Genomic DNA, 22124 nt, shown 5'->3' with positions numbered 1-22124 from the left:
TTGAAGCATACATAAAATTAACACATGCATTGCTCTCCACCTTTCTCTCAGACAAAGCACCAGAAATATATGTGAATTAGTTCATATAAGGATAATCTTGTGAACTTCTGACTATAAAACAGCTGAAAAAGGCCAAAATATTTCATCTTAATCATTCTTTTCTCTCTATAAAGATAGCTCCTTTCTTTGGAAAGGAATAGAGATAAAATGATAGTCACTCATCCTTTTCAGAACAAGAGTATGCAAAAATTACACATCATGGTGCCAGGGGACATGCTTCAGAGTGTCCAAAAGAGTATCTGCTGCTCCAATATAGTCGATTTTTGCCACTTACAAATGCAGATCCAGGAATGCCAGATCCTCCATGGTTTCAAAAGAAACTGAAATTCCTGATCTTTATGTGAAATCTCCTATAAACTTTGGGGTTTAGGATCATTTATGGTTTTGTTTGCATTTGAATATCTAAACACTGAGCCAGAGACTTCAAAAGAAAAAAAATTTTTTTGAGCAAAATATAGGCCAAATAAAACACCTAAGTGTGACCTCTGATCTCCATTCCAAATACCTTCCAGGTATAGAATGTAGCAGAGATCACCATCTTCCAGGTGTGATCAGACCCCACTAGAGATGCCTATATCCCTTGATTTCTTTCATGTCTCTAATAACACAACACTGTCTTTTCCCTCATGGGAACCAAATCAAGTTCTACATCAAAGACATATGATTCTCTGAGAATTCCCTTCATACTCCATCCATAAGCAAAATGACGCGAACACTTTTGGAGTGATTTCAAAATGACATTTTCCAGTGAAGCTATGGAAGTGTCCTGGCTTGCTGCTCCCTGTATACTGTCTAGAAACACAATGGGAGTTTTGTGAAACTGTTTAGGGAGAGACCACCAGGCAAATTGGGGCAGGTGATACGCAACACATGAACCCACCTAAGTGAAACACTTCCGCAATGACTCAAAAGAAGAAATACTATAGTGAAATGGGGCAGTGTGGGGAGGGGAGATGCATAGTTAGAAAGGAGGCCCCCATTTTTCAGTACTGGGACTTGAACCCAGGGCCTCCCACATTCTAGGCAAGTACTCTAGCACTGAGCTACATCCACAATCCTTTTTATTTTTTTGAAACAGAGTCTTTCTCTGTTGCCCAGGCTGGCCTCAAACCCTTGCTCCTCCTGCCTCAGCGCCTTGAGTTGCTGAATTACGGGCATGCACCACCATGCCGGCTCTATGAAGTCTCAGGCTCAACTTTCTTCCAGATTCCACCTTCCTAGTTATTTTAGTTGTATGGATTGGCTTCTGAGCACCATTAACTTGAGGCCTCATGTAAGACAAAATGGACAAAAAATATTATGTATGTGTGAATTTCCAGAAGGAATTGAGAAAAATTTTTACAGAATATGCTCAGAGAATCAGTTAGCCAGTGGAGATTTTATGTAAATATTTTTAAAGGTATTTTTAAGTGACCTAATCCAGACAACTGGGCTTCCTTTTGCATTTTCCCCTCCAAACAGTGGAAGCTTTATTCACAATCTCTGTGTAAAAGGAACATGTTTTTTCTATCCCCTGGTTAGGGAACTGTAGAATCATTTCCTTTCTACAATGCAAATGCACTTACTTCGTGTGAATAGCAAACCATAATCATGAAAGGGAACAATAGGGCACTGCTCTGAGAGAGTATGTTTCATCCTCTCAAAACTTTTATAAATGTTAACCAGTTAATTGATAGGTGAAGTTGACCTGTAAAACAAAATGTGAAAACTAAAGCTGAAGATATTTAAAAGCTCTCTGTACAAAGAGATTCAGTGTCTGAGTCTGAATTAGAACTTGGACCTTCCTAACAGGAGTTCAGAGATTCAACTCATATAAACATTTGAAAGGTCAGCTGTTCATCAAAAACTTTTCCAACTACAGCAAACGTATCCTTATTAAGTTTCTCTTGCAAAAGTTCCAAGGTGCTGAACACTCATCCATTGCCACCAATAATTAACAATCCCCAAAAGCCCAAATACAGAGAATTTTGTTGGCATTTTGAAACTTCAGACTATCTTAGCATCAAAGCATGTGGGAATGGGAAAAAAGCAGGCTAGGAAAAAAGACTTCAAGCTGAGAATTTTTCTTGAGATTGATCCTTCTCTGTTTCAATCAGGTTTGCAGCAAGAAGAAATGAAGCCCTTCCAATAAGGACTTTGTGCTTCCTAGAAATGGGAAGAAAAGTTTTTTAAAAAGCAAAACAATACTACTGGTGTACTAGTTAAAACATCCAACAAAACTTGGAATTAAAAATAGGCACTACAGCCATTCCTTATTCTATCTAATAAACTTTGATTTGAATATATCTATCTACTCAAAGTTTAATGACTTCAGAAAATTACCTGAGTTCCTCATCTACTATGAATTTTTTTCCCTCACATTCTTTTTGCACATCCCACATGAAAAATCACAAGCCTAATTTAAACAATACCATTTATTGTGGGACCTGAGAACTGAATAGCTACCAGCTCTAAAATGTTTCCCTGAGTCTCACACCCACATGCTCTCTTATAACTAGTTTCTACATGGCCATGTTTAATCCCACAGGGTTACATGATGAGCTACGTGGCACATCAGCAAGAAGGCAGAACTACATACAGCAGGATTTAACCTCTATGTCAAACACAAGGTAAACCTGAAACAAAGGGTAGGCCTAAATGTAAAAAAGCATTAAACTTCTAAAGAAGAAATCTTTGTGACATTGGGTTAGGGGAAAATTTCTTAAGACAAAAAGCACAAAAAAGAAAACATGAATTAAGTAAATAAAAAAGTAATCCTTTTAATCTCCAAAAGACACAATTTAAGACAACAAAAATGCAATCCATGTACTGTGAGAAAATATTTGCAAAACATATATTTAATAAAGGACTTATATTCAGGGTTGTTATACACCATCAAGTGTTGTTATATGTTCATATATTTATGCCATTCAATAAGAAGCTACAGAATTCAATTTTTTTAAGAGCAATTTTTTTAAACAGGCAATCCCAGAAGAGGGTAGGCAGATGGTTGATGAGTTCAGAAAAGATGCTCAACATCATTAGTCATCAAGAAATTGTGAATTAAAATCAGAGTTACCACTGTGATTTTATAATAGCTAAAGTTAAAAAGACCTGCAACACCAGGTATTGTCAAGGATGGAGGCAACCAGAATTCTAATACATCACTAGAGAAATACAACACAGTAAAGCCATATGAAAAACATAATGGCAGTGTCTTGTAAAGCTAAACATAGATTTATCATATGACTCAGGAAACCTACTCCTTGATATTTATCCAAGAGAAATTAAAGCATATTTCCACACAAAGAATATTCATAGCAGGTCTATTCATAATCACCAAAAATGAGAAACAACCCAAATGCCCATCAACTGATAAGTGCATAAACAAATCAAATGTAGCTATAAAATGAAATACTATTTATTAATAATTCAAAAACTATGAATAAAAGCAATGCAGATAAATCTCAAAAGATATATATTAAGCAAAACAATCTAGATTCTAAAGACTACCATACTGTATGATTCTACCTGTAGGAAATTCTGGAAAAGGCAAAACTATAGTAACAGAAAGCAAATCAATGGCTTTCTGTCACTATATTTAGAACACCCTTTTGATTTTTTTTGTTTGTTTTTGCTTTTTTTTTTTTTTTAAAGAAGGAAGGCCTCTCCTGAAGTTGATAAAACTCACTATGCAAACTAGGAGTGAGGAAAAGAGAAAATGCAAAGGGCATGGGGTACTTTCTTTCTAGAGTGAAATAATTTATATCATGATTGTGTTGGAAGTTATGTAGCTATATATAATTACCAAAATTCATCAAGCCATACACTTAAATGAGTGAAATTTATTATATATAAATCATGCCTCAATGAAGCTAAAAAGAGAAATCTCTATTTCAGGAATCAGAATCTCTATATTCATTTACTCTTGTTCTACAAAAATCTTGCTCTTTGGAATAATCTGAGTTCTTATCTTTGCAATATCATAACAGCTTCAAGGTTTCATTTCAGAAGGAACCCATTAAACATTTTATATGTGTGATTTGTTTTGATGTTTGTTCAGGTTAATAAGACACATCAGAAAATTGAATAATGATTTGACTTCTTCTTTTGACATCTTTAGAACACCATTTATTTACTTATTTATTTATTTTGAGAAGAAAGATCTCTCCTGAAGTTGCTAAAACTCACTATGCAGGGGCTGGGGATGTGGCTCAAGCGGTAGTACACTTGCCTGGCATGTACAGGGTGCTGGGTTCGATCCTCAGCACCACATAAAAAAAATTTTTTAAATAAATAAAAGATGTTGTGTCTACTGAAAACTAAAAAAAATAAATAAATATTAAAAAATTTTCTCTCTCTCTCTTAAAAAAAAAAAACTCACTATGCAAAGCAATTTAACAAGCTTCCATTCAGTGTCTGCTACCTTGAACTCTGGAACCAAACTGTTGGGTTTAAATTAAGGCCTGTCACTTCATAGTGTGACCTTACCATACTTCAGTTTCCCCATCCAGGAATCCTCATAGGGTTATTCCAAGGATTCAGATGAGCTAATATGTTAAGCGTTGAGAACGGGGCTTTGCACACAATCAGCTTGCCATTATTATGTTGTGTGAGATGCTAAAACTACAGAGGGATAAAATAGGGTTTGCTTTTGTCGTTTGTTTTGATGAGCTCACAGTTTGGTAGAGAGAGAACAAACTAATAACAACCTGTCAAAAGAGACACAAAGAGAGAAATGTTTTAAGTACTCTGAGAGCGCAGCAAGGGGAGATTGTCAAGGAACCCTACAAAGAACAACTAAGTTTTAGAGGAAAAAAAGTAGTTCTTCAGCCTGAAAAGAAGAAAAAACCATGTCTGCTACATGCTGAATAATATGCTACATAGTTTACACAGGCCGTTTCTCTTGTCATTGTGGCAATAATCCCACAAAGCACGTACTACAGGGCCTATTTTGCACATGAGGAATCCAAGTGTCAGAGATTGTGAATCGCTTGCCTGAGGTCACAAAACTAGTACTGTACATGCCTTACACAGTGATCCAAATTTGGCCCTTCTGACTGTGAAACCAGAGCAGAGCAAACAGGATAGCAAAGCATGCAGTGAGTTGAGGAAAGCACAAAGAGCTCAGCGTGACTAGAACATAAAGTTAGAAAGAGCAGGACGTGGGGTCCTGTAACCATTTCTCCTGTCTCAAATACTCTGAGGAGGAAGGCTTTTAAGGCTTACTGTTTCAACAGATTTTCCCTTCCTTTGTGAGATCTTGATATCCATGACAGAGGTTTCTTAAAGTGTTGTCAGTGACCATAAATATCTGAAGCCCTGGGAAATTTATTAGAAATACAAATTTTCTAGGTACACACAAGCACATGGAAACAGAATCTTTTTGATCTGGGCCCTGAACTTGCCTATTTAACAATTTTTCATATATAGAAAAGTTTGAAAACCCCCATAGAATGCAGGTTTTCTCAGATCCCTGCCTCTCAGGTCTCCAAGAGTCAACTAAGCTCTCAAACCTCAGTGTACATATAAATCACCTGAGAATCAACATTCAGATTGTGATTCAGTCAGTTAGGGGAATGAGAGGGACTGAATTTCTGCCAGGGGCTGTGGACAGCACTGGTCCACAGACCACACTTGGAGACACAGGGTTGAAGAATATCCTGTCCAGATTTCTTCTCCTTTTCAACCATCCTTCTTGCTCTTGTGTTTATCTCCAGACTACTTCTCCGGGTGGACTGCACTTTAAAACAACTTTCTATTTATTTACTGTCTAAAAATTTTTGTGCATTTGCCGAGAGGCAATGGTCAAGCTATTTTATTCATTTACTTGTCATTGAAAAATAATCCTTCTTTTTTTCTTTGATGTCTGAAACTGTATCCTGAAATTCTGGGAGGGCCTAAAGAGGTCAAGCTGATAGTATACAAAATAGAGGGATTGATGATAATATGAGGTATGCAAAAATTGACCTTTTCTTATGGTATAATGCATATCATTCATATCATCAGTCATGGGGACCTATTAACATTTTCTTCAACACACTCTTTTAAATAACATAATGAAATCAACAGGGCTGCCATCTCTGTACTCATCAAGGATTGACTAAGAAGGATTCTTAGTCAGAATGAATCTCCTTATTTAGAACCTAAGGAGCCTAAGCATTCAGGTCTCCTGTGCAGACATGCTCTGGAAGCCTCTCCTTGCTGGCACTCCTGCAGGGAAGAAGCTGTGTGCAGCTGACTGCCAAGGCTTCAGCTCTCTGGTACCAGGCAACGGCAAAAGTCACTCGAGCTGAAAGGCATCCTTTGCACTCAGGGTGAGAATGGTTGCTTTAGAAAATGGCTATAAGTTCCTAATGCCTTTTTCTCTGTGCTATCACGATTTTAAAGCACTAATCCTTGATCCTTTTCAAGGCCCCTACTTCACATCTTTGCAGTGCCTTTCTTAATGTGTGTGCATTAACCTGGACTCATTCTTGGCTTTGCAATTCAGACAGTTACTTTACCTCTGTGGTTAAAACTCTCCTGTCAGTTATTCCCACTTAATTCAGATGAATTAAATAGGCACTTTCAGAAAGGTGCTACATTACCCACTCTATATCAAATGGACAGTAATACTGCATGCCAAGGTTTCCCTAGAGGCAATAGTCTTATTTTATTTGATGAATTTTAGGTGATTCAAATATATTTTGGACTGAAACTCCACATATTTTCTCCAAAGTCTTAGTCCTAGACTAAAAAGGAACGTATCATTCAAATATCTAACATTGTTTTTAAGAAACATGCCATCAATGGAAAGATAAATCTGCAATTTGGGAAAACTGAAATTAAGACACTCTTTGTTACTTAATATGCCATTCTACATGGAGTCACCCATGCCAAGGATGATTCTTGGAAAATAATTACAATTCAGTTTTCTCCATTTTCTTTCTTGGCTTTTCTCCCTTTCTACTTCTCCCTTCACCAGAGTTATTCATTCATTTAATAATTTTTCTTGAAAACCGACTATGTGTCATACAGTGTTAGGTTCTAGTTACATAACTTAAAATAAATCAAATAGAGTCCCTGCTCTCACATAATGAAAGAAAGAGAAATAAACAATTATAATGTGTCCCATTCTTGATTTGAAGTGGTTACCAACCAATTCCCGCCACAATTGGATGGTTAGTGCAGCTTAGTAGGTTGATTTGCAAGGCTGGTTATTTCTTTTCATACAAGATCACTATGCCTGCAATTTGTGTAGTTGCCACTAATGGAGACAATAGAGTCTTGGATGAAATAATATACAGTAACCCCCTTATCTGTTACTGTATCTCAGCGTGTTCAGTAAGACCCATTTTGCTTAATAGTGGCCCCACAAGAGTAGTGATGCTGGTAATTCAAATATGCCAAAGAGAAGCTGCAAAGTGCAGCTTTAAGTGAAAAGGTAAAAGTACAATAAGATATTTCAAGAGAGAAAGAGAGCATATTCACCTAACTTTTCTTATAATTGTTGTTTTGTTATGACTTATTATTGTTAATCTCTTTCTATGCCTATTTTATAAATTAAACCAAATATGTTTAAATTTGTTATGTATAGAAAAAAATATAGTTCTCAAATGTAACTTTCAAACATAAGGTGAGGGTCAGGAAACTGCTGTATTCCCACTGACCTTCCCCATACATACCTCTCAGAACATTTAGCATACAATTCAGTTTTTCTTTTTGTATAAAAGAAGTTTTTACTAAACTGAATGATATAAATAGAAAATTATCCATGAACAATGCTTATCATAAAAATCTCAATAACTATATTATTGTTTTTGTTGTTATTATTATTATTATTATTATTATTATTTTGACAGAATCTCACTGTGTTAACCCTATCCAGGCTGGTCTCAAACTCCTGAGTTCAAGTGATTCTCCTGCCTCAGCCTTCATAGATGCTGCTTCTTTATTGTTGTTTGTTTTTATTTTATGGTGCTGGGGATTGAACCCAGGCCTTTATACTGCTATTCAAGTGCTCTATTATTGAGTTACATCCCTAAGCCTGAAATTCAGGATAAAAGAAATTTAAAACCATACAAATAATTTGGTCCCTTTGAACACATGATCTTATTTATTTATTTATTTATTTAATAGTTGTAGATGGACAGAATGCCTTTACTTTATTTGTTTATTTTTATTTGGTGCTGAGGATTGAACCCAGTGCTTCATGCATATTAGGCAAGCACTCTGCCGCTGAGCTACAGCCCCAGCCCAGAACCCATGATCTTTATTCCTGTCAGTACTTGTTCATCTTAACAGTTTTGCTTCTTATCCTTTCTTATGATATAATAAGAAATATATATTTGGTCCTTTTCCCCAGCTCCCAAAACAGCTTCTAAATAAAACAATAGAAATTTCCTAAAGAAATAAGAGTGATAGAGAGAGAAAAGGGGAGGGGAGGGGAGGGGAGGGGGGATAGTAGAGAATAGGACTGACAGCAGAATACATCAGACACTAGAAAAGCAATATGTCAATCAATGGAAGGGTAACTGATGTGACACAGCAATCTGTATACGGGGTAAAGTTGGGAGTTCATAACCCACTTGAATCAAACTGTGAAAGATGATGTATTAAGAACTGTGTAATGTTTTGAACGACCAACAATAAAAAAAAAAGAAAAGAAAAAAAAAAATAAGAGTGAGAAAACATCTTTTGTCATTAATATCAAACCATTTCTAACCATACCTGAGTCTATGCTGAGGACACTTGGTGGATGGGGGCTGGTTGCCAGAAGACTCTACCATGTGATTGAAAGGGTAGATCTTTCACCCCCATTCCCAGGGATAGAGTGGGGCTAGAGGTTAAGGCAAACACCAGTTAATTAACCATATCTACAAAATGGAACTTACATAAAAACCCTAAACAAAGAGATTGGGAGATCATTTGGGGTTGGTAAATGTATCCACTAGCCAACATGGTGACATATCCCAAACTCCATGGGTCCAAAACAATTACAATTTATAGTTTAAACCCTTCTGGATCTTGCCCTGCATACCTGTTCATCTGACTGTTTATTTATATCCTTTATAAAATCCCCTATAATAAACTAATATTCATGTTTCCCTGAGTTCTTTGAGCAGTCACAGCAAATTTTTGAACCAGAGGAGGGGAATGTGTCATAGAGCCAAACTGTACAGAAGCATCTATAATACGCTGTTTGCAATGGCATCTAAAGTGGGGGACAGTCTTGTGGGATTGAACTCCAACCTGTGGGGTATGCCATAAATCTGGAAAGTTAGAATTGAATTGAATCGTTGATGTGCTGTTGGTGTCTGAAGTGAAGAGGAGAAATTCCTGGTGTGGAAAACCCACACATTTGGTGTCCTAAGTGTTGTGATTAGAGCAACCATGTTCCATTAGGTCTGAACAGAAGATTTTCCCTGACTTAACTTTTTTTTAATATTTTTTAGTTGTAGTTGGACACAATGCCTTTATTTTATTTATTGTTATGTGGTGCTGAGGATCGAACCCAGCGCCTTGCACATGCTAGGTGAGTGCTCTACGGCTGAGCCACAACTCCAGCCCCTTGACTTAACTTTTTAAAATAGAAATATCTGGGTTATACTCACCAGATCCTTCTTTGGAGCCACTGAGTGACATCTCATCTTTGACCTTAATCCCTGGGATTAGACATCTTTTTAACCATCTGGGACCCTCATTGCCTAGATGGGCCTTATTTTCCCACCCTGTATCCCTAGAACTACTTGCACTCACCTCCTTACATGGAAGGTGCTCCATCTTCACTGACGCCCTCTCTTCCCAGTCCTGGCCTAATTCTTTATCCCTCAGCTGGAATAAAAAGAACAGGAGGCTAAGTGACATGACTGTAAGGAAATTGCCAAGTCATCATCTCTTCAAATAAGGAAAAATCCTGACCCTTGCCTACCCCTCCAGATCACTCCAAGCCTTCTTCTGAATAGCCCATTTTTTGAGAGGTGATTTTATATAACAGTAAGATTACTATAACTATGATTTGTGTATTAAAATCTTATTGTATCAAAGAATTTTGGGTTTTTTGTACCAAGTATTGGACTCAGGAGCACTTAACTGCTGAGCCACATCCCTAGCCCTTTTCTTTTTTTATTTTGAGATAGGGTCTCACTAACTTGCTCAAGGCCTCACTAAATTGCTGAGGCTGACTGAATTTGTGATCCTCCTGCCTCAGCCTCCCAACCTACTGGCATCACAGGCATGCTCCACCACACCTGATTTTTACTAATTTTTTTAAAACTACATCTTGATACATCTCAAAAGGATTTGAGAGGATTTACAATTTAAACTGTAAGATCACAAAAATGTCATAAAGGTAAAAAGAGGAAAAGAGAGAAAAACCTGATAATACTGAGAACCAGCTAACCTCTCCATTGAAATTTGAGGAAATCAACCTTATCGACCATTTATAACCTTGAACAGTGTTTATCTGGTGTTGTGTATAATGGTTCCCACCTCCTACCCCTGCCTTTTACTATACTGTGTGTTCTTTGGGAACTAGAGATGGACTTTAGCCTACTTTTTTTAATCAAGAGGTCTTTGCAAAGTGCTGGACACAAGCTGGATTTTCAATAACAGTTTGCTGAATTCACTCTGGGGATTTCTAAATTTTCTCTGTCTTTTTTTCCCCCCTCTATGTCTTTTAAGAGCTGTGCTTTTTTTTTCTTTCTAGCATTTTAATATGGAATTTAAATATACTAAAATAGAACCATTTTTAAGATACAATTTTAGGTGGCTTTCTTTCCTATGATATTAAGATGTTTATAAGAAAATTTAGATGTGACTCTTCCTAAAGTACTTTGCATTTTTAAAGGTGAGGGAAATACCCTCTCCTTTCTGTACCTTTTTCAGTTTTCTGCCACAGAATGTCCTCACATAACCCTTCCACCCACCAGGCAACCCTGCCACGTAGGTGTGCGGAGAGCACCATCTTCAAGCCAGTGTCACGCTTTCCTACCCTTCCTGCCACTGCTCCCTCTAACTCTTCTTAAGGACATCGCTCCTGCTCCACTGAGAAACACCAACGAGTGAAGAATTCAAGAGATTTCCATTACTTCTTGGAGAATGACTGCTGTCAAACAACACTTGTAAATTTTATAGCACACAATTTATCTTAGACTCTCACAGCCTCATCAACATTTTCTAGAAAATTTCAAACCAAAAGGAAAAAATTTAATGCCTTTCAATATTCAGTCTATCTTTTGAAAATGTAAACTTCTTATCAAAGCCAAACTTATTACATTTACTCCTTTTTTTAAGTCCTATAACTTGTTTTTTTATTTTTTAATATCAAAACCAGTTTTATTCTTTATCCACATTTTCATTGTTGCATTATAGTTATGCATAACTATGGGATTTGTTGTTACATATTCACACGTGCACACAATATAACAACATAATTTGGCCAATATCACTCCCCAGCACCTCCTCCTTCCCTCTCCACCTCCCACCTCTTGGTCTCTTTCCCCTAATTCAAACATCATTAACATCTTTCCTCACCAAGCATGCTATAAAATGTCATAATTCCTAATCCTTGATTGGCTTAATTATTAATACATCTTAAAATATTTCTGCCCTCCAAATGTTAACAAAAATATTTTTATTGTAAAACAACTGATTTTATGTTCACCTTTGGAACCTTTCTACAACACCGATTTTTGTGTTTTATTCATACATATTCTTCTAAGCACCTAGACCAATACTTTTCACACACACACACACACACAAAAAAAAAAACCCAAAGGAAAGGAAACTAATCAAATATTTGTGAATAAAAAGCAATACTCTTTCTCTCTTGACCCATCATTACTATCCTCACCACTGAGCAGTCTCTCATAAAGCCTTCCCTTATACCTTAGCAGTTGCTTGAGGAGATGTTATTCATTTTGGTAAAGTAATGTAACAAGACATAGGAAATTCTCCGATAAGAGCATAAGCTTTTAAGCCACCAAAGGACAGCTGCATTCTGGGGCTCATCACACTAGCATGGTCTTGAATGAAAATTAAGCAGAAAGCATGTAGGAAACCCCAGATTATCTCCCTACTACCCTCAGCCTACCTTGTTCCCTTCTTAATCTGCATTTGATTTAAGCAGCTAAAAGAAAAGAATTCAAAAAAGGTTTAAATTGCAAGAAAAAAGACGACCGGTTGGAAATTAAAGGCTATGTATCCGAAGGAACTTAAATAATTCTGTCAGGGGGGAAAATAAAGAGGACAAATTATCATAAATGAAACTGGTTGCACAAGAGATTTATCAAAAAACAGCCAATGTCTGTACAGTTGGTGGGAGAAGGGGAACTAGGCAGTTGAGATCAGAAGTGTTGGGCAGCACAAGGACAGTGTCCAAAGGATACAGTGAACTGGACTCATGTAGATGACAAAATTTATAAAATTGCAATCAGGTAGGCAATGGTTCTATGGCTCTGAGCAAGCAATAATAATTATAATGAAAGCAACTTATAAATACTGAGCATTTCTACATATCTGGCACATGTTGTCTCTTTAATTCTGTGAGTCAAATGTTATTGTTTCCTTGTGTTTAAAATGAAAAAAAAAAAAAAAAGAACTTAGGTAAGCAAAGAAACTGAGATGAAGATCAAAGCAGTGGTTAGGTCACTTGCCCAGACTCACCCAGCTAGACAATAGGCCTTACCCTGGGCAGTCTGGTAGCTACATAGAACCCTTCACTTCATGTCCTTCATGTCAAGTTCAAAACCTTCCCCATTTATTCAGGATAAATCATTCCTTTGGGAAGGATCAATTGTTTAGGTCAAAGGCTCCTGCAATCAATCATCTACAAAGCTTTAGAAAATATATTCCTGGGTGCCACGTCAAACTTACAGAATTAGACTATCAGGTGACAGGGCACAGGAAATTATATGTTTTAAAAGCATTCTGGAGGATTTTGATGATCTGTGTGACTCATCTGCATGAACAAAGGCTGTGAGCAGCATCCACTGGTGACAATATTCCCCAAGAGTGGCATCTTTTTGCCAGTTCTGACAGGGGCAATGTCATTCCCCCTGTCCAGAGCACTTTTGTGGAATTGTCACCTCATTTCATGTCATCAGGTACCTGGGACCCAACCAGCTAGAGCCCTTCACTCAGACAGTAGAGGCTGTTGCATGGTAATGGAATAGGGCCTTAAACTGGGGCTTTCAAACAAAGAGGATTTGTGAAAGATCCAGTCAACCATGGATAAGCAGGAAACAGCTTACTAAGTGATTGGATGAAATGGAAACAACACAGCAGCTGTTACACAGAGGTAGGTTTGGGTAGTTAGACTGAGTGTCCTCTCCTCTAAAGTAATGACAGGTGCTAAGCAGGAGTGGCTAGGCCAATAGCTAGGTTTGTTCCCATTCCCTGGGTCTTGTTCTATCACTTTCCTTTGTCCTGTTCTGTGTGACAGGGATTGGGACAGTGCAGGGCGCAGGGCTGGGAATAGTTTTTCCCAAGAAGAATACACTTTGAACTGTTGGGTTTTGTTCTAAAATTTTCACAAGCACTATTTCATTGATGAGCCACTTTAGGTCCTCGAGATACCTTAGCAGCAATCAAGATACAGAAGTTCTTATGATTTACTCTAAGGATCCTTATCTCCCAGCAAGTATGGAGGTTTCTGAAACAGTAAATGACAATAAGCTATTTCCACCCCACTTGGAGCAGCTTCAGAGGAGGTTAATTGAAATTACACTCTCAAGGGCTGAGATTAGGTAAGGGATACTGATTAGGTAAAGTTACTGACAATGGCGTGGGGGGTTCTTCCCTGTGACTTGAGTTCTTCACGATCCACTCTGCTGTCTTCCTCCTAATGAATAACTCATGTCTGTGGTATCAACTTGACCAGCAACATGGATGGCCAAAACAAAGAGGAAGATGCTTCGGAGTTCAACCAGCCTTGCTACCATCGGCCTTCTTCTGATATTTAAACACAATCTAAATTGCTGAATACCATAATCAATTTAAAGAAGAGAGATTTGGCTCTCCTTAGGAATTTCAAGAAAAAAAAAAGTGGTAACTTTTCTAGAAACATTTTCAATAGGTCCATGGTCAGAAAATAAGGGCAAGGAGAAGGGATTTGCCACAGATTCAAGCAGAGAATATATCACCTTTCAAAGAAGAGTTGTCTAACATAATCAGTGGTTCAAAGACAAGCTGATCAAGAAAACCTAGTGGGGAAAAACAGCAAACCACACCAAGTGGGTTTGAAAATCAGCACTTCCTACAGCCATGTGTGGCTGTATTTCCCTCAAAATTTTGTCCTTGTCAAAATGGCTGACACAAGATACAGTCTAAATCCAGCCACTTCACCCTTCTCTTGCACAACAGCCTTGGCTTTGGACCAATGTCTCAGAGAGCAGGTAGAAGTTACTGTCCCAGGCAGCTAAATATAGTGAGAGAAATGAAACACCTTTTTTTTTTTTCCTTTTTCAAGTCAAGCAGGACCTTGCAAGAAGCAAAACAAGAATTTGGTTAGCTGGATAATTTAAACAGCTGAATGGATGAAATGTGTAGCATAATTTGTTCACGAGCTTATAGCCAATGGAGAATGATATACAACCCTCTGAATTGCTGGTAGTAACAGACAAATCCAAACAATCCATAAAGAACCAGTGTCACATAATTGAAAAATAAAACATATAAACAAGTTGGCAGCTTCTCTGAGCCTGACTGCTTGCCCAAGCTCTGCACCGTAGAGTGAAAAAAAAGTCAGGATTTAAGTCAGACGGCCATGGTTCAACTACCAGCTTTCTTTACCTCACTTTACCTCTCTCAGACTGTTTCTTTGTCTGTCACATGCCAATGATAATTATATGTGCCTCATAGGGTTACCATGAGGATTCAGTAATAATAATAACACTTTTACTACTTAAATGTTTGCTGGCATCAGGAAAACTTGCAGCACAGCCCTCTTAGAGTTAATATCCTTTTTTCAGCCTCTCAGGATGAAGGTGATATGGCAGAGATGGAATAGAATGTCCCTTAGATCACAAAAATGTCACTCTGTTGTAAAAGGTCTGCAGGCCTCTGTGCCTGCCAACCTTTTCAAGTTTCATCAGTCTCCCAGTGAGTATTGCCAAGGTTCCCCCAACTGGCTCCCTTAGTCATGTATGTGAATCAAACCATTTCTAATGCCCCCCTCTCAATGCCAAAACCTTTGGGAACTCACAGGTATACAGGGTGGATCAGCATGACTACATTATTAGTCAGAGAACAAACATTCCAGGTAAGCAATTTTGTTTTCTCCCAAAGATTAAATCCATTCCCACCTGTGGAGACTAATGGGCTCCAGGGATCTTTCTCTATATATTTAACAATGAGATAACTAAGTGGCAAAGTCAACAATAATCAGAAAGCAGGTGCAAGGAACCAACCAACTTTCTTACAAATATTGTTTTTCCTTAAGGGAAATAAGACACACCTTTAATACAAGAGCCCTGAAACCTGAAACATGGGGAGAGGAAGGTTGCCAACCAGGAATAGTTTCTATTAGAACCATCAGCTCAAACTCTGGTCTTTGCAGGAAATAGAGTTCAGAACACAAATGGACTTCTTTGAGCTTAGGTACCCAGGTTAAAATCCTTGGACCCTCTTCAACTAATTTCTTCTCTCAATCTACCAAAGCTAAACCCTTTACCCTGGTGATTATTCCTTTGAAATGTCTTCATATTTTTCCTTCTTTTTTGATTTCCACTCAACTCTACCATTTTACCTCTTTCTGCCTTGACTCTCAAGTGCCCCCTAAGTAGTCCTTTAGACCCTTCAAACCCATACTGCCAACAACCACCCAAATCAAATAGGCCTCTATTATAAAGTCATGCCTTAGCCCAAAGTACAAGTTAAGCTCCCAGTAATCTTTAAGTCTGACCTCTTCCTCTCTTTAGGTCCTTCATAATCTGACCACACCCTACCAACTTGGCCTTATTTTCTAGTCAGACTGGCTTCCTCACCAGGCTCACATGAACACACAAGACACACCCCCACACCGCTCACTCCAACTGCCCTCCACTACTTTGCACATGCTGTTGGCTCTCATCTGGAATGTCCTGCTTCTCCAAATGCATACCAAACCATGCTCATTCTTCAGGACCTAGAAGCAGCCTTTGTTTGCTCCTGCACAGCTTTAAGAAACATTTTCCCTGAACTACTAAAATTCTACCACTTAATGAAACAGCTGTATAATGTTCTTCATTCATTTCATATATGTACTAGACTTTTGTCCACAACTGGATAATAAATAAGGTCAGAAAATGCTAGTCTCTGTAAAAAATAGAATCCCAAACACATTTAGTTGATCCCTCTTTATTTTCCCCCCTTTGGCATATCCCCATAACTGCCATGGAATTTCATCAATAAAATCAATCTTCTGTCATGGATCTTGTAATTATTTAAATAAAAAATACAGAATCTGGATATGCATCAATAAAACCTCTACATCTTCAGTGCAGGGGAAAAGGCAGTAGGTGAATTAGAAAAAAAATCACTGAAGAATGATTTAGGAGATTGACTTCTAGGCCTCACCCTACCACAGACTATCTCTATGATCCTGGTTAAGCCTCCCAGTGTCTCTGCAAAAGGGTGGGGTTGGACTGGGTGACCTCCGTGAGCTCTTCCAGCTGTCTCTATGATTCTCAAGCAGCTAATAAGACATTAGAGCCTAGTTTTGTCATCACTGAACAGTGGAAGCTTAGAGGTTTCTCTCCAGGAAATAGAAAATCCCTGGGGCCTTCCTGTTGTAATCACAATATTAATTGGGAAAGTTGGTATCAAATTATACTCCTTTATTAAATAGTATGCCATAGTAATCTTGTAGGTCAAATAAAAAAGAGATGAATGGTTAAATCTCACTCTTTGAAAGTATCTGTACATATTGAACCAACTGAATAATGGCCTATCTTGAATTTGAGTGTCATGGAACTACATAATGAAGCTGCATAAAGTTTTAAAAATAAGCCCAACTCAAGTTTGGATGCGAAAGAGTCTAAGCATGCATATTGAACACCACAGTGTAAACAGAAGAGAATTTTATGCATGAATCCTGAAAAGCAAATATTTCCCCTGCATATTTTAAGCAATAAGAAACAATAACAAAGTCTGCTATAAATCCCTGAGATCTTTTTTTCCTTTCCTTTTATTTTCTACTGATCTTAAATATAAGAGAGTTTCTTTAAGGGAATAAAGTACCTGTGAATGATACTTTTGAAAATAATACACAGAGGCAGAAAAGTTTTCTAAGTGAGACAAGAGGGAAATGATGTAAAAAGGGCGTCTTCCAAAGACAACAGTCAAATGAGAATGGTAAATGTGTCATAAAATTCGTAACATTGTGATTCCACTTCGGAGATTTCATTCGTTCATTCATTTGTCATCATTTATTCCAGCAGTGCTTAGACCATGTAGTGGGCACTTAGGTTCTAATAAAGGGCAAAACACAATGTCTGCTCTGCAAGAACTAAATATCAGGTTTAAAGACACTGGGATCCTCGTTAGCACACCCATGACTGGGCATTGCTCTGTGCCAGGCACTGTGCTGAGGATACCAGCCCCAGCTGGCAATAACCATCTTCATTACTGTATAATAAAAGAAGAAACTAAGGTTTGGTGAAATTCAGTCACTTGTACAAAGTAGCAAAGTTGGCTGTTAAGCCTAAGTCTGTCTAGTTTCAGATGCAGCACAGTGCCCCCAATTCCATACTATAAACTAAGAGTGACATGCATTGCAGGGAGTGATAACATAAATAGGATCAAGTTCCTGTGCCCTCTGCTACTCGTAGACTTCTCTCACCAGAGCTCAGAACTCAGTCTTCCTCTGTGCTCCTCTTGGGCCTCAGCAGCTTCTGAAGTGGTGTGTGTAAAACTACCCAGCATGTGGTGCAGAGCAACTACACCAAGGCCGCAGGGGGACCAAAGCAAAACACTTCAGTTGCTTCCCATTCTCTGTTGATCCTCAAAGAGAAACATACACACATGCACACACACACCCTTTATTGCCACAAAATTCCTGAGTCTTTTATTTTAAAAGCATCCTCTTCTTCCCACCGAAACAGAAAACAATTTTTTCATTCATGTTCAAAAAGTAAAAATAAAAAGAATGAAAACAAAATTATCTTCCAGAAAGCAAATGGCCTCAGGAGACTTTAGGGGAAAAGACTCTAGGTAGCTCCCTGGCTGTTTGGTTCTTCTGGGTTGAGCAGCTGTCAGAACTAAGAGCACCCCAGAGGGGCTTAAGGGTCACAGCCACAAAGAAGTGTGAAGCTTTGGGCTCTGGGGAGGATGCTAGGTGCTCAATGGGAGCTCAGCCCCACCTGCTGTAACCCTGCCTAGGGGCCCTCCTAGAGACCTGTTTTGAATCACAACACTGGTAAGGAGGCTTTGTTTATGTGCCCTGTGGTATCTTCTTTTTTTTCCCCCTTTTGCGCCTGCATGTGTGTGTGTGTGTGTGTGTGTGTGTGTGTGTGTGTGTGTGTCTAGTAAACCATAAAACTTCAGTCAGCCACAGCAAGAAGACTTCAGAGAAGAGCAAAAAAAAAAAAAGGTTTTAGGCTACAGTGAGGTGTTGCAGATACTAGGCTTACCTCTTGGAGAGAGGGGAAGGGAATTAGCTTTCATGACCACTTCATTAAGTATTACAGCCTAGGCATTATGCTAGGTCCCTTATTTAATCTTCACAATAACTCTTGAGATATTAATACCTTCTTTCACAGGAGGAAGAAAAAAAGATGAAGCTCTGGGCCACACTAAATAACTTGCTGAGCATCACACAGCTGGTCAGCAGGTGCCAGAACTAAAGATCTACACCTAGTGAGAGACTTCTTTCTGTGAAAAGCAAGCAGTTAAGAAGAAATCCAAAGAGGAGATGATAAATTAACATCTTAAATTTATCTATATGTATTTAATTATCTGCTCATTTGGTTAGGAATTACATGCACAAGAAAAACATTTTAAGCTTTAACAAAATGCATACTGTAAAAAGTAAGACTCCTTTTTCTCTCAACTTCCAATTCCCTTCATCTGAGGCATCTGCTGATAAGAGTATATCAAGAAAGACTACACATAGGCAAACATACTCGTGGGCACATACCATCTTTTTTTTTTTCCAAAGTTTTTTTTTTTTTTAGTTGTTGTAGATGGACACAATACCTTTATTGTATTTGTTTATTTTTATGTGGTGCCAGGAATCGGCCCCAGTCCTCACACATGCTAGACAAGCGCTATACCCCTGAGCCACAACCCAGCCCACATACAGTCCTTTTAAAAATAAAAAATAAAAATTTAGTCCTTTAAAAAAAAATTTAGTCCTTAAAAAAAAATAGACAAATGGCAGTATTGGTCTTTGATACCTAGCATATGGTAGAAATGTTAGAGCTTTGGAGCAAAGGGGAGGGAGGGGGAATGGGAGCAGGAAAGATGGTGGAATGAGATGGATATCATTACCCTAGGTACTTGTATAACTGCACATATGTTGTGATGCTACATTGTGTACAACCAGAGAAATGAAAAGTTGTGCTGCAAATGCATACAATAAATCAAAATGCATCCTGTCATTTATGCCTAATTAAAATAAATTAATTTTTAAAAAGAAAGAAATTTTCTATATTAGTACATTTAGACCCACCTCAGTCTTATACCAACCATTTAAAAGATTCTATTTCATGTATGTATGAAAATTTACTTAACTATTCCCCTTTGAAATGAACATTCATTAAATCATTTACAATCTTTTGCTATCACAAATAATGTTGTATCCTTGTATATTCCTCATGAAACATATATGCTAGTATACTTGTGGGATATAGTCTTAAAAGCAAAAATCCTTGGTCAAGAGTATGTATGTTTTAAATCTTGACAGACAGAACCAAACTGCCTCCAGTTTTTAAATTGCACCACTTTATAAACCTTAAAATATATATGCATCCCTAAATTCTTATGGTTTCCAAAATAGTGTTCTAGTCTGTGTTTAAAAGAAAAGCACCCATGTATCCACCTATTCCTTTGAAAGTTGCATGCTTCCTTCAGAGTGCATAGGAGAAAGCTATTTATTAAGGACTGGACATTAGGAAGATTTTTCGAGTTCTTTACACTGCAGAAGATGTTGACTAAAAGCATCTGATCATTAATTGGATGATGTTGACATAATAAGGAAATGAAATAAATCCCTGAAAATAAGTGGTTGGCTGTAATTAAAAATCAACTCAACCCACCAGAGCACTATCAGAATCACTCTGGGCATCCCAGTAACTCCATCAGCTGGCTGTATACAACAAGGCCAAGGCAGGCTGTGAGCCAGGAAGGAACACCTGCCTCAAACTTCAGTATTCAAAATCTAAGCTAGGCACTGTAGCACTTGCTTGTAATCCCAGACATTTTGGAGGCTGAGGCAAGAGGAATACAAGTTGGAGGCCAGCCTTGGCAATTTAGCAAGGCCCTAAGCAATTTAGTGAGACACTGTGTCAAAATAAAAAAGAACTGGGGGGGGGGGGCGGGTGCTGGGGTTATGACTCAGCAGTAGAGTGCTTGCCTAGCACACATGAGGCCCTGGGTTCGACCCTCAGCACCACATAAAAATAAATAAATTAAATAAAGGTATTATGTCCAACTACAACTAAAAAAAAAATATTAAAAAAACAGAACTGGGGATATAGCTCAGCGGTAAAGCACTCTTGGGTTTAACCCTCAGTACCAAAACCAAACAAACAAACAAAAAAATACACTGCCTGCCCCTGTTGATTGGGATAAAAGAGCATGGAAGAAGGGCAACATATCAGAAACAAAGACTGAAGAAAGACTGACAAGAACTGGGCAGTGTTTCTTAATTCAAAGAAAGGAAAAACTGATTTAATAAAGAATGAAACATCCTATAGTTATATTTTCTAATATAAAAGCTCTCCAGAGTAAATAAATCCTTAAGGAATCTGCAACACTAATATCTTCAACCAGTGCTGCAGCCCAAACAAAACTGTAGGATCCAAGCAGGAATGCTGGGCTTGAGAGACCATCCTAGCCTTGCTTACTTGAATCTCCTAAAAGTCTGAGTCTGTCGTCCTTCCAGGATGCACTTATAAAATATTCCTCTTCTATTTGGCAATCACCTTGCTGAAGTGTTGGTTTTTAACATCTGTGGAAAAGAGCAAGCTGGCATTCATGGCCTGGAGAGGACAAAGAGCAAGTGACTTAGATGGGTACTGGGTGTTAATTAACATGAGAGAGAATTTGTCTCTAGAGCAGGTGATGAGGTCCCAGTAATGTAATATTAACGATCATCTGTAGCTTGGCTTTGTTTTTGAGTTGTGCTCAGATATTACATGACTAAAACAAAAGTAAATGTGCATTGCTAATACCATCTGTCAAAGATTTTTAAACCAGGTGGTGCCCTATAGAGCTGCATATTTTAACCATTTAGGGAAGGAACCCTCCAGGAAGCAACAGACTGCCTTCTAATTAATTATTACTTGTGGGATTTTTTCCATTAGCAACCAACAGCATATTGTCAAGGAGGCATTGTTGGGAGCTGTTCGTCTCTATGCAGACACATTCAGATTCATGAGTGTAGTTTACTAGACCTGATATGTTGTTATAAAAATTACAGGACTGAAAAAATGATTTCGGATGGACGTTTCAATCCATAAGGTCTGAAGTGTCTGGGTCAACTGCACAGGCAGGAGGAAGCTGTTGGGCAGAGTGTTCCGATGTCCAGCCCATATCTGTCAGCTACATATATAAGTTAACCTGATTTGACCTTGTTACTTCTACCCCTCTGAAAATTCCTCCAAATCAGTCACTAATTCACATTCAAGTACTATCCATCACCACTCAAATGATCTTTGCTCCATTCTCATTGACTGAATTTGATCAAGTGATTGATCGATTTCCTCTTATTCTGTGTTCTGCACAGAGAAAAATAATTTGGAACACTCATCTTCAAATTGCATTTCAGGGAGCATTTAGCTCAATGTGGGTTTCAATGATTTATTTCTCCTCCTCCATGCCTTTGACTCTTAGCCTTTTTTCTATCATGTACTTCTGGTATAGAGGAGGTTTTCATGGCAAGGTTGAACAATTATGAAAAA

General features: G+C 38.0%; 1 long non-coding RNA gene across 3 annotated transcripts in view; it reads right to left on the bottom strand.

Moving 5' to 3' along the window:
* Nucleotides 1-22124, bottom strand: part of LOC110598231 (uncharacterized) — a 400762-nt gene that overhangs the window by 272914 nt on the left and 105724 nt on the right. For all 3 annotated transcript variants that reach the window (XR_013437201.1, XR_013437199.1, XR_013437204.1), the window contains exon 3: nucleotides 9781-9855. This is a non-coding gene — a long non-coding RNA (uncharacterized LOC110598231). The remainder of the gene's footprint in view (nucleotides 1-9780; nucleotides 9856-22124) is intronic.

The sequence above is a fragment of the Ictidomys tridecemlineatus genome, chromosome 1 (assembly GCF_052094955.1).
Source record: "Ictidomys tridecemlineatus isolate mIctTri1 chromosome 1, mIctTri1.hap1, whole genome shotgun sequence".
NCBI classification, from domain to species: Eukaryota; Metazoa; Chordata; class Mammalia; order Rodentia; family Sciuridae; genus Ictidomys; species Ictidomys tridecemlineatus.
This window is presented reverse-complemented; position numbering and strand designations above follow the sequence as displayed.